The sequence below is a fragment of the Dermacentor silvarum genome, chromosome 5 (genome assembly GCF_013339745.2).
Source record: "Dermacentor silvarum isolate Dsil-2018 chromosome 5, BIME_Dsil_1.4, whole genome shotgun sequence".
NCBI classification, from domain to species: Eukaryota; Metazoa; Arthropoda; class Arachnida; order Ixodida; family Ixodidae; genus Dermacentor; species Dermacentor silvarum.
In genome coordinates this window covers 71929274-71942379 of record NC_051158.1, presented here as the reverse complement: position 1 = coordinate 71942379, position 13106 = coordinate 71929274, and the positions used below count along the sequence as shown (strand labels likewise).

General features: G+C 45.4%; 1 long non-coding RNA gene across 1 annotated transcript; it reads left to right on the top strand.

The window, feature by feature from the left end:
- The first annotated feature begins 6811 nt into the window (after nucleotides 1–6811).
- On the top strand, nucleotides 6812–8842 carry LOC125945382 (uncharacterized). The gene is made up of 3 exons (XR_007466864.1): nucleotides 6812–7027; nucleotides 7687–7764; nucleotides 8558–8842. It is a non-coding gene; the product is annotated as an uncharacterized LOC125945382 (long non-coding RNA).
- Nucleotides 8843–13106: the final 4264 nt, after the last annotated feature.

The following is a 13106-nucleotide window of genomic DNA, read 5'->3' as shown; positions in this document are numbered from 1 at the left end:
GCTGAGTTCTTTCTTACTGAAATTACCGCCATTTTTGATATCTGTTCAAAGTGAATGGTAGGTAGTGTATTAACGACTGATGCTTATAGCGTGTTCTGAAGTTAGGAATTGATCCATATATCAGGATTTCTTGTGTTCTCATTAATGCGACGACGCTCTAAGGAGGCTAATTGTTTTATGTAGTTCCAAGCTATTCTGGCATGGATGGCCTAATGGATGGTTAAAACGCCTAATTGAACATTTACCATAATTACGCGAATTAACTTTTTAATTCATTATTTTACGGCACATATTTCAATCTACGAATTATAGCCGCTGTGTTCACAAGGCGTATCCACTTGGAACGAATTCTCAGGACTGAACCAGTTTCGGGATATTAATTTTCAAAGTGTCCGACAAAATGCATGGGCGTTCCAGTTCACTTTTTGAAGAAAACGCTGTTTTATGCATGAAGCACAAAAGTAACTGGCCTTAGCGCTAATATAATGCCATATTATCGACACTAGTAATAGTGCGATCGCAAAAGCGGTAACATGGACATGGTTTGAGGAGTGGTTATTTGTATAATTTATTTTTCCTTACGCGGTAACAATGTTCGTTTTTGCGGAAAAGAAAAAAAAAATTTGCGTAGCTTGCACTGGCGGCGCAATGCTAAAGTGACAGCGGAGATGATGGGCACCTAGCTAGTCCTGGCTTTTGGGCTAGACTAAGTACTACCAAGTCACCCCCAGAATTTTCCGGAATTTATTTATTATTGATTGATTATTGATTAGCTATTGATTGGCTATTTATTTTCTATTGCAAGATATTGGCCACATATTTGGGATAGGCTAAGCACTACAAGGTTATCCGAATTTATTCATTATTGATCCATTATCGAATAGCTATTGATTGGCTGTCGATTGGCTATCGTAAAGTATTGGCCGCGTATTTGGGCTAGGCTAAGCACTACCAAGTCATCCCCAGCATTTTCGAGAATTTATTGATTATTGATCGATTATCGACTAGCTATTGATTGGCTATCAATTCCCTATCGCTAGGCATTTAGTCCCTTCCATTCTTAGCTAGACTTATCCAGGCTCAGCTTCGCTAGTTCACAGGTGTATGGGCCATTGCGCTTGGACCCTTTCTGCACTGCTGCCAGGATCGGCCCACATTTTTGGATTCAGCGGACACATTAGGCCCGGCTGAAACTGTTCCGCTGTTAAAAATGAGAACTTCATCTGTTTTACTATTTTCTTTGATAAGATAGTCATCTGATAAGATATACAGTCAAGAGAGCGGTGTGGATCTGAGAACAAACGGGATAACCGATATTCTAGTTGACATTAAGCGGAAAAAATGGAGCTGGGCAGGCCATGTAATGCGTAGGATTGATAACCGATGGACCATTAGAGCTACAGAATGGATACCAAGAGAAGGGAAGCGCAGTCCAGGACGGCAGAAAACTAGGTGGGGTGATGAAGTTAGGAAATTCGGAGGCGCAAATTGGAATCAGCTAGCGCAAGACAGGGTTAATTGGAGATCGCAGGGAGAGGCCTTCGTCCTGCAGTGGACATAAATATAGGCTGATGATGATGCTGACAGTCACCTTGCACGTGTCACTTCAGCTTGGCACTGAATGCATTGAATCATGCAATGCATAACGGTCGCGTGTGCTCGAAGGCCTACTTAGGCCCTTCAATGAGCGGGCCGGAGTCTGGCCCGGGCCCGTGGCTTCAAGCCCGAGCCCGGCCCGGGCCCGTGGCCTCAAGCCCGAGCCCGCCGACAAACGCTTCGGACGGCCCGGCCCGGCCCGGGCCCGTGCAGTGCTCTAGACTCTCTCCTACCGCGCGAGACATCATCCAACACGAAGTTGATCAGATGCTTTCTCGTAACATCATTGAACCTTCTTGCAGCCCATGGGCATCCTCTGTTGTACTAGTTAAGAAAAAGGACAACAGTTGGCGATTTTGCGTAGATTATCGGCACCTAAACAAGGTAACCAAGAAGGACGTCTATCCGCTACCACGCAATGACCATGCCCTGGATTGCCTCCATGGAGCACAATATTTTTCGTCCATAGACCTTCGCTCCGGGTACTGGCAAATTGCCGTCGATGACATGGACCGTGAGAAAACGGCTTTTATTACTCCCGACGGCCTTTATCAGTTCAAAGTGAAGCCTTTAGGGTTATGTAATGCCCCGGCCCCATTTGAACGAATGATGGATGCCCTCCTACACGGCTTCAAGTGTTCCATCTGCCTCTGTTACTTGGACGATGTGATCGTTTTTTTCCCGACTTTTGCGACGCACCTCGAACGCCTATCGACGGTCCTATCTGTTTTTCGTCGGGCGGGGCTACAACTCAATTCTTCCAAGTGCCACTTCGGTCGTCGTGAAATTTCTGTGCTTGGACATCTCGTCGATTCTTCTGGTGTACGTCCTGATCAAGATAAAATCCGGGAAGTGAAAGACTTTCCCGTGCCAACGTGCGCCAAGGACGTTCGCAGCTTCATGGGCCTCTGCTCCTACTGTCGTCGGTTTGCCCGCAATTTTGCGGACGTTGCACGCCCTCTTACTCAGCTCCTCAAGAAAGACGCTGCCTTCATTTGGGGCCGTGCGCAAGCTCGTGCTTTCACTGAGCTGATCCGGCTGTATACTTCCCCTCCCATTCTAGCTCACTTTGATGCATCAGCTCCAACAGAAGTCCGTACTGATGCCAGCGGCCACGGCATTGGAGCTATTCTAGCCCAGAAACAACCAGGCCAAGAACGTGTTATTGCTCACGCCAGCCGCCTTCTTTGCCATGCTGAGCGCAAATATTCTATTACTGAGCTCTAGTGTCTGGCTCTCGTTTGGGCAGTGGGAAAATTCCGCCGCTATTTGTACGGCCGGCAGTTCACAGTCATCACTGACCACCATGCTTTGTGTTGGTTTTCTTCCCTGAAAGATCCTTCTGGGCGCCTTGGCCGCTGGGCTCTGCGCCTTCAAGAATACACCTACTCAGTTGTATACAAGACCGGCCGGTTACACCAAGATGCTGACTGCTTGTCGCGCCATCCTGTCGACCCACCTGACGTTTCTATGGCCGCCATTCCTGTCACCGTCCTCTCTTTGAGTGCTTCTGACAATATCGGAGCGGAACGACGGCGGGACGACTTCTTAAAAGACGTTACTCACCGGCTGATTTCAACGGACGCCCGATCCTTCCCTTCGAATGTTTGAACTCCACGATGATATATTGTACCGCTGTAACATGAGCCCTGACGGCCCTGACCGACTCTTAGTTGTCCCTTCGCATCTGCGCCAGACTGTTCTCGCCCAGCTTCATGATGTGCCAACTGCCGGTCACCTTGGCGTGTCACGGACTTAATGCTACTTAGAAACCACACATCTGAATGGTAAAAGAAATGCAAACTGTCAAATTCCAAGAAGAATGGAAAACAAGTTAGTGCAATGCAGCTGTGTGTACTGTATCCTGAATTTACACGTCTTTATCAACATCATTCACCTCATGGCGACAATAAAATCACTGTTTTCATTTTTTCCCTTCCCACCATACAGCAGAAACTGTCCTTGCAAGTTTTTCAGCGATAGAAAAAATTGCACTAAAAAGTGATGCGCGTGAGCTAAACTGCCATAATAATAGTGCTTCAAATAGTTTTCCTGGTTTTCAGCTTTGTATTGCAGTTTCCTAGATTCGGAAAAACAGCAGCCGGCCAAACTGGAAAGTGCAAAAGCTAATTCTGCGCTTCTTCTACAGTATCAGCTGCTAGCTAGGGGCACTTTCTGCACAAATCTGTGTCGTTACCTCCAGGCACACCACTTAACTATGATCATTGGCTGCTGTCTGCCAATGCCAAACACGATATCATTAAGGTATTACATATTTTGTCAGATTTGCAACAAATGTTAAAACAATTAAACGGCAGGCCACTGAAAGTGATGACATAATTGCATCATGAAATAGTGTGGAAAGTATGCAGTCAATATAAAAATACATCAGGCATGGTCAACCAAAACTGCTGATGCACCAAACAATTAAAACAAAAAGCAGTAAGTGGATAGCTTTAATTGTTAATCACTACAAACTTTCCAGTGTATGTAAAATCCAGTAAATAGGTTTGACAAGTTATTTGGTATTCTTTAAATCTGCAGCACATACACTAAAACACGGATCAGAGAAACATGAGACAAAGCTTTTTTGACAGCCTGTGCTTTAGTGTGTGCACATCACATTCAAATAATACCAGAATGCATAAGCAAAGAGCCCACATTCCTTCTCTCATAGACTTGACAATTGACATTACAATTAATGGCTAAATGCTGTTTAACTGAGCTGACTTACCATCTATAAGCATACCTTGCTCCAAGCACCAGCTGCATCCAAAGTACCCATTATACTGCTTCCTGTTTAGGATAGCTGCACTTGCTGGGGAGTCAACACAACAGACAACGTGTACTGCTGACTGAACAGTTCTTCCAGTGTGTGACCACACTAGCTTTCCAACGCTGTTAATCTCTTCGACAAACTGCTTCAGGGAGAGCATTTGAATACCACACACCTGAAGCTAGCACATTTTGCCACAGAGTTAAAACTGGAAGTTCATTAATCATCACTTGAATTGGCCATATGGAGTTTGTGCTCGTATCAAACACAGGTGCTCCATCTGTGTTCATGGTCAAAGTGATGTCGCTCCATGTCGTGTTCCTCTGCTTTCTAACACTGCGGTAGAGAATGCATTCGTGATGTCAGCAAAAACACCTGACACATGAGGAGCAGATGCAATCTTCTGCAACTTAGAAAGCAAGGTACTGCCAACTTGTTTTAGCAGTAACAGAAGCTGCTTTTTAATGTTGAATATCAGAAAAAAGTTGTCGCAGTTTCACCTGAAAGGCGAAGCATCAATTGCGATAGCAAATTTGTAGAGAGCTATACGGAGTAATGATATTAGCTTTATCAGCTGTATAAACTTGGACATGCAGCAGCACCGGCAACGCGCTGAACTGTTGTCGACGCCGTCGGCGTTTTGCCCGCGTTCGCTCAAAATGCCGTGCGGCGTTGGTGACTGTGCCGGAGCCTCTGATATAATAGGCACTGGGTGGCAGCAGCTAAACGTCGCCTCCCTTCCCTCTCCCCCCCCCCCCCCCCGCGGCCTTTCGTGCGTGAGAAGAAGGCGCGTTTGCTCTACATATATGGTGATTGTAAAGGAGGAAAGAGACGCCTACTTCTGCAGCCCTTAAGGAAGCACGGCGCAGAACGCGCGTTTGTTCTCCACCGTGCGTTCACTCCCCGTGAAAGAGCGCGTCCCTCGCGCCCTGTCACTCGCACATACAGCGTTCGGCGGCGCGCGGCGACGATTTCATCTCCATTGACGTCATACGGAACCTCACGGCGACGGCGACGGCGACGGCAGAAATCTGCTTTTGAGTGTCCATATAATTGCTATCGCTATAAAAACTTGCAGCAATAATTAAATGTGGCAGCTTCTCATCGCCGCAAGAAGCACAATTGATGGTGTCTTCGTCTTTGGCATCATTGTGTCTTCCCAGATATTGGTGACAGGGCTGGCAGTATAGATGGATCCTCAGTGCTTTTCTGTTTTTCAGCAGCCTCCTCACAGCATATGTAGTGCATGGCACAACTTTCTCCCCAAACAGAGCATTTAATAAAATGAGAAGTCCTTGTAGTTGTGCCCACGTAAGACCTGAAGTAACAATATCCATGTGCATATAGGTAAATTGATGAGCTCCTACGTTAACGATGCGTGTGCTGCATTGCTGCGGCATGAAAAGCATGTTTTGTTGTTTTTTTTTTTCTGTAAGCCGCATTGGCCGCGCGCTCTTTGCCTTCGTATATATATATATATATATATATTCCGGGCTAATAGACGCGGTCAGCTGCTTGACAATGCATGACAGAGCGAGGAACCTAACGTGCATGCCCAGGCAGAGAAGTTCCAACGCAAACGCTCGCTCCAAAACTCTTTTTGATTACTGCAGGGCCACGATTTTATAGCGATGCCTTCCGCTCGATCATATGCCTCTCTTATCATCCGCTCATGGCCGGCTAGGCCGGTATTTTGTAGTGATGCCTTTAATGTAATAATGTCTTTACGCGCTTATCGCGCTTTTTCAGTGGTCGGAGCGACGGTCCGCTCGCATTATCAACGGGATCAGCCGGCCGTGAGCGGTGGATGATAATACTAGAGTAGAATAAGTCATAATGCCTTGATACAAAATCGCGGCCCTGATCGCTTTGATAACGCGGGCGGGGCGTCGCTCTGACTCCTGACAAAGCGCGAAAAGTGCGAAAAACAACATCATCGGAGGCGGAATCGCTACAAAATCGCGGCCCGCGCGCATGTGCATCTGTGTCTGTGTTGTGCGAGTTTTCGTGCGATGAAAATGTTTTTATTGCGCTCAGAGAAATCTGATCATTCCACTCTACATGACGCGGTGGGCAAAATGAATGAACGCCAACAATCGTGTTCATTGACCACGTATACAAAACACACAAACGATCGATGTCAAATTCATAATTACTCTCATGAGTTGGGATGTCATTTTAAGAATGCTTAAGCCTAATGCAGTTCTCAACATTTCTTATCATTAATCTTCTGTACAACTGTACAACTTTGTGCCTTCCACCCATGGAGGAAGGAAAAAACCTGAAAAAATGGTTTTTTTCCTTCCTCTATGCTTCCACCCACTACTGTTGTACGGCATTGCTTTAGTAGTATTTTTCTTTTCTGTTTTGGTTTGGTTTGGGTGAAGCAGTGGTTCGGTCGAAGTCGCATGCCAATCCGCATCCATAGAGTCCACGGCGATAGCCACAGCTTTCATCTAAGCGAGAACGACTGCGTTGCACTGTGTTAAGCTCGAGATGCTTGTATTCGTTGAATATGAAGTGGACATGACCACTGCGGTTGTCAGGCACACCGCAGTGCAAAACTTTAACCCAGAGAATGTCGTGGATTTCGATCCAATTGTCCTCTACGACGTGTGGTGGAACGGCGATGCGACAGAGTGCTGAACATGGCTGGTAAGTTCCACTCATTCGTTAATAAGCACACCTTAAATGTTTATACGACTAACATTTCGAACGATTTAATCTTCACCGGCATGTGCTTTGTCCCGCTCATTGTGCAGTAAGCAAATGGCCGGCGCAATCTCGTAGCTTGACTTTGGGGTTTAGGCCTGGCTGCTCGAGACGTATCTCTCCTTTGATTAGAGTCTCGGGCAGTCTGCGATATGTCTGGAAGGGTCGGCCTTATGAAATGGGGAGGGGGTGCAGCACGCACTGCCGCGGACGCTCAAGGTAGACACTGCTTCGCAGGAGGTGCCATCGGCGCAAATGTGTGCTTTTGGCAGTTAGCAGCAGAATTTTGGTTTTGGACACATAATTTTGGGCGTAAATGTTCAGTGGCTCCATATTTAGTCTGATGGAATGACATATGCCGCATGAGAACCTGTCTACTGCATGAACGGGTATCTGTAGTGTAGTGGACGTGGGAGCCACGCTTGCAAATGCTTTGCATTCATGAAACGATGAAACGAGAGTAATGCCAGGGGGAGACCAGAGAAACTGATATTCCGGCCTGATTTGTTATTATGACACTTGAATGTTTATCACCTAACATTGCTGCCTGTCGGCAGTGTCAGCTTTGTAATGCTTTGTAATGCTTGTTAAATGCAATGCAGAAACTGAAGAAATGGTTCTGCACACGTCGAAAAGGCTCAGAAAGCTGTCCTTAGAAAAGGGCAAGAAGAGCACCAAAGGTATGGCAACTGAAAGTTGACAAGATTTTAGATTTATATGTTGTTACTGATTTGTGTCATGTGGCTGTGCTTTATATAAACAAATGGCGCTACATGGTAGCATTTTTTACCCAAGCCCAAACCGCAGGCGAGCGATTTTGAGCGCGACGGCGACGAGCGACGGAACAAGCCGTCGCGCAAACTGATCACTCGTTCTTGTCGCTTGACCGCTCGGTTCTGGAAATCTACAATTCGTCGCCCGGAGCGACTAGCTATGAGCGACTAGCCTATAGCGCGAAGCCAGAACAGGATGTACATCAGTCAAGTACAACCGATTGTCGCACGGAACAAGCGAATGACTAAATTTTGATACGCACAAAGATAAGAACCTAGTGCAAGACCTTAAGAAATATTTATGGTGCTCTTTACAGTAAACACATCAAGTTAAACTAATAGAGCATGCGTCACACCAGTTACGGCGCGTATTTGCTGCCCTCATACCAGCAACACCGGGGAGACAGCGCTCAAAGTCATCGCTCGCGTGTGGTACGACTTGTAGGCGACGAGTGAACGCGACAGCCATCTCCGTCACGTCACTTGTCGCTGTCGCGTGCAAGATGGCGTGCATGCGGTTTATACTTAAGGCTTTTGTTGAAGGCCTTACAAGAGCATTGCATCTCTTTGCAAAGGAAGTGAGCTCTGCAGTGGACACAATGTAGTGCCTATTTGTGCATGAAGACATTTGTGTGTGGCTTTCTATGACTTCAAATTGCACTTCCATGGCTGTGTTCATCTTATTGTGTAATTTTTACAGGAATTATAACTGCCATGGCCTCTATGGCACCTTTGTCACAGGAGCATGGTAAGAGTACATTTTTTGTACAGCACTGTTCAGTTTCAACCACCAATTTTTTCTAGTTGTGCAGTACTTCACACTCACTGATATTCGTCCATGCTCAGCAGTGCTTACTCACTGCCACTACCTTACAAATGGACCTTTTTCCAGTAAGCGACCCGTCTAGCGGCCGCCACTTCAACTAAATTTGACGGGCAAGACACACACGCTCCCACCGCTTCTCGCCTCTACGCAAAGCATGGTAGCGTTTGACCAAGCAGTCTCTTGCGACGGCTGTCCCTGCTTTTTTTTCTTCTGTCGCTTGTGTTGCTTAAGTAGCTTCTCATTGTCCTGCTCTAGCGCGCATGTATTTGCTCACATGTAGCAATAACACATTTTACATTTACCGATGCAATGGCAGCATGCTTATGCGATGTGCAGGCCATTTCTAACCAAGATTTGAGAGATGCGCCGGCTGTTGTTCATTAGCAGCTTGGTCAGTACTTTGACTCAACTGGCGAAGGCATGTGTGAGCGTCAAACGCGCCGCGGCAGGACTTTCTTCAGGATAAACTCGACCGTCGTTTTGAGTGGCTCGACTTGAAGGAGGCGGTCAACAGACGCATGCACCTGCGTACGTGCTTGCCCTCAAGAGCGGGCATGAAAGCAGCTCACCATGATGAGCAAACAACATGCAAAACTTTTGCACACTTACTGCGAGTGTACTGCAGGGCAAGTGTTGTTTTATATCGAGATGTGTATCGTATATGGCATGGTACTGGGGACTAAGTGGACGCAACACAGTACGGGGTGGGGGGTAAGCAGAATGTAAGTGGACGCAACATGTCGTTTTGTCAGGTGCGTAAAGCTTCATTTGCCTGCAAAAAGTAAGACTCGCGAGTTTTGTATAATGCGGCACCGTGGGTGTGTCGCTTTGGCCTCGCACGATGCATCTGATCGGCTGTGTGGCGAGATTCTTCTTTTCGTTTGGCCCCATGTAACCGTACAGCTATTTCCGCCTGCATGCGGTAGCACGTTCTTAAGCCAATGGTAAAATTCGTGCGGTATACATACCCGTAGATTAAAACATCGCCGTGACTTCCGAGTCGGTCGTAAGACGAGAAGTGCAATAATCACAGCGCCAACATCATCATGCTGTTACCAGAACGCAGGCTTACTTCACTCAGAAAGAATTGCGTGATAACTCAGTGATAACATGGGGTATTTATTTTGTTTTAAATTTGATCGTGCGCTCCACTCCAGTACAATGTTCACCATTCCACGCCGGTTTGTGCAATCGACGGTACAGAATGTGCCTGCATGAGATTTGTCGCAAACGCTGCGCCTATCGCTCGAGCGTTAGTTCACAGAGTCTTTTTCATCGACAAAAGTGCTTGCAGTCTTTCCCACAAACAGCTAAGTGTTTCCTTTAACCAATATTCTTACCCAGAACACGAGAAAAATTATTGATCAGCAACTCAAGCTCAGGAAATTGCCGCGGATCATGCAAGGGTTCACGCACTCACTTCGCACACCTGCCCTGTGATAATGGCGGCGCGGCATGGAGTGCAGCTGGGGCATGCGCATGCGCACAGCTGAATTGAAAAAAGGTCCATTCATTTGAGCCTATAGGTACTCATCATCATAGATTTGCAACCGTTTGCACTTTTTCACATTCGCTCTTATGATGTCACTGACGCCTACTCATGCTAACATTGATTCATGCCCGGTCATGTCAGAAATTTCACGAGATCGAAGCGGGTTGTATATTTCACTTTTTTTTCTTGACCAAATAGATATGGTGGGCACGCCATTCAAAAGCATGCAACTGAATTTTGTTTTTAACAGAACCTAACAGTTTACCAGAAATATCTACCAAAGACCAACTGGTAAAGGCTACATTTTCATGCGGAGTGCTTTTTCTCAAATTTGAAAGTATCTGTGAAGCAACATAAACGGAACATGGACACGTAACTATTATTACATAGTATATACAAACATAAAGGATATAGGTCGTATGGTTTCCCTTTTAATTTAAGAGAAAAAAGGCCTTCTAAAAATTTGAGAAATGCTACATTTTACAATATTGTAAAACCGATTTCACCTTTCATTTTTCAGTGCCTGAAGATGGCTTGTGTAGCCGTATGAAAGCATGATGCCGAAAGACTTTGGTAGGAAAATGTTTTGTTTCACCTTAATTGTAGTTAGTGGTGTGCTAATATTCGCAACTTTCAAATGATGAATCGAATCAAATAGTCACTATTCATAAAGCGAATATTTTATTAATGCTTTTCAAGTATATCAAAACGTCAGCTATGCCCAAATTGGAGCAAAGGTATGGTCAATTCTCACCCCCGCGGGCATAGTATAGGCAAAGCATAAGAACTTGCATATTAGAGCAGGCTACGCCGCTTAGGTAGCCATACTTTACAGGCTATACAGCGATGATTTGCACTCTGCAGAGTCCTGTGTATGTGAAGATAGTGCTCCATTTCTGCATTTAATAACCGCTTCATAATAACTTTAAAAATACTAGAATGTGAACACCGTTTTACATTAATTGTGATAACGACTGTTCAATTCACAAACTATTCTAAAACTATTCGGTTCAATTCGCTCTGGCGCTATTCGATTCTTTGGGTAACAGCGCAAAACAGACGACCACAAGAAGGGAGACACGTACACACAAGCGCTGACATACAGCGCTTGCACGTACGTGTCTTCCTTCTTGTGGTCGTCTGTTTTGCGCTGTTACCCGAAGTTTCAAGATGTACCAATTCGCCCAAAAAGAAGTATTGATGCTATTCGATTCGGATTCGACTTGGTGTGAAAAGTCACTGTTTGCACACCCCCAATGTGTGGATGTGTGGTCCGTGTAATGTTTCTCATTACACTGCATGTGATGCTTCACACAGAACTGACAGTACAATGCCGCGGTGGCTTTCCTGTGTGGTGAGAGCGTCAAGTCGTGGCAGGGTGTCATGTTTACAGTCGGGCTATTAATGTTACGGGTACTTAGCCAGTTGAAGCTGATGAATCTGTGAGTAGAAGGTGAGCCCAGCAAGAATATAAGAGGGTGGTGAGTGTTCAAAGTGGTGAAGTGTCCCTCTGATAAAATGTGCCCTTTCAGATCTGAGCCAGTTTGGCTTAGTACATTTGCGTCTGGACAAGCTGATATTGCAACTTTGACCACTCAAAGCATGCGCGATTCTATAGAAAGAAGTCTGACATCCATATAAACACTGCCTTGCACGTAGTGGTTTAGAAGTTGCATCATATTTTCTGCTCAGCAGGATCAAGACCTCTGTTTGAAATATTTAATGCTGTTTGGAGAACAAACAGTACTTGTGTCACATGCTGAACCCAGATATCTTAAGTGTGCAGTACATCCAAATACAATGTGCACCCAGTAACAATACATTATAGAGAATGCATGACCCTATCTGCAGCTAACATAATGGATTGCCTTGCTGAGGGCCCACGTGCCATATTCAGTCCATAACCGAAAGAGCTCAGACACTGTATCGCCAGTTCTGTGCATGCTGTTGTGTGCAGTGCAGTGAAGTGAAGACAGTGCAGAGCAGTCATAACTTTTTTTGCTTAAGACAAATTATTCCAGAAAAGGAATCGATTTTATAACTGAAATTTTTAGCAAATACACATATTTTTGAAACTGCAGAACAAATTCAAAGAAACACTAATTAAATGGTTCAATTCATAATTCTATGCTAAAAACTTATTTTTGACAATTTTTATCTTGGACCATATTTTGCCTTTTAGTAGAAAATTTATAGGCACGGAGTATACTCTTCTTGGGGAGATCTTTTTGAAATGCAGTTCACACTCTTGACTGTTAATAAAATTTATAGTCAAGCACCATTTCTGGTATGCCTGGCATTGAACAACTCGGAAACATTTTGATCACGCATCGTTAGGCTTTGCTGTCAGTGCATGACACAGTTGCAGCATGTGCCTGGTGTCCTGCACCTTACCTTTGGAAAAACCTCACACTATGATATTATAGATTATTTTTACAAATATGGTTGTGCAAAGCAAAGCCACAGTGTTCCTTGATTTGTGTTACATTGATTTGTGTGGCGGTTCTGTTTAGCTGCTTGTATGGCAGATCAAACATTGTACTAAGATTGTTTTTTCACAGTCATTGCCTTTGCTGATTGCTACTCATACAGTCAAACCTCGTTAATACGTAGTCGGCCGTGAATGGTGTTTAGGTATGCACTAAATGTTGTACGGATTAGCAGCCAGTGTCACTTCAGCAGCTACTTACCGGCCGGAAAAGAACTACGTCGCGATGCTCTCAAACATACACTCTCGGACAGGCTTTATTTTTGGGTAGGCAGCAAGAAATTGGTTATCTTCACTTGCCACCCGTCGTGGTTGCTCAGTTAGCTAAGGCGTTGCGCTGCTGAGCACGAGGTTGCGGTATCAAATCCCGGCCACGGCAGCCGCATTTCGATGGAGGCGAAATGCAAAAATGCCCGTGTGCTTGCGTTGTAGTGCACGTTAAT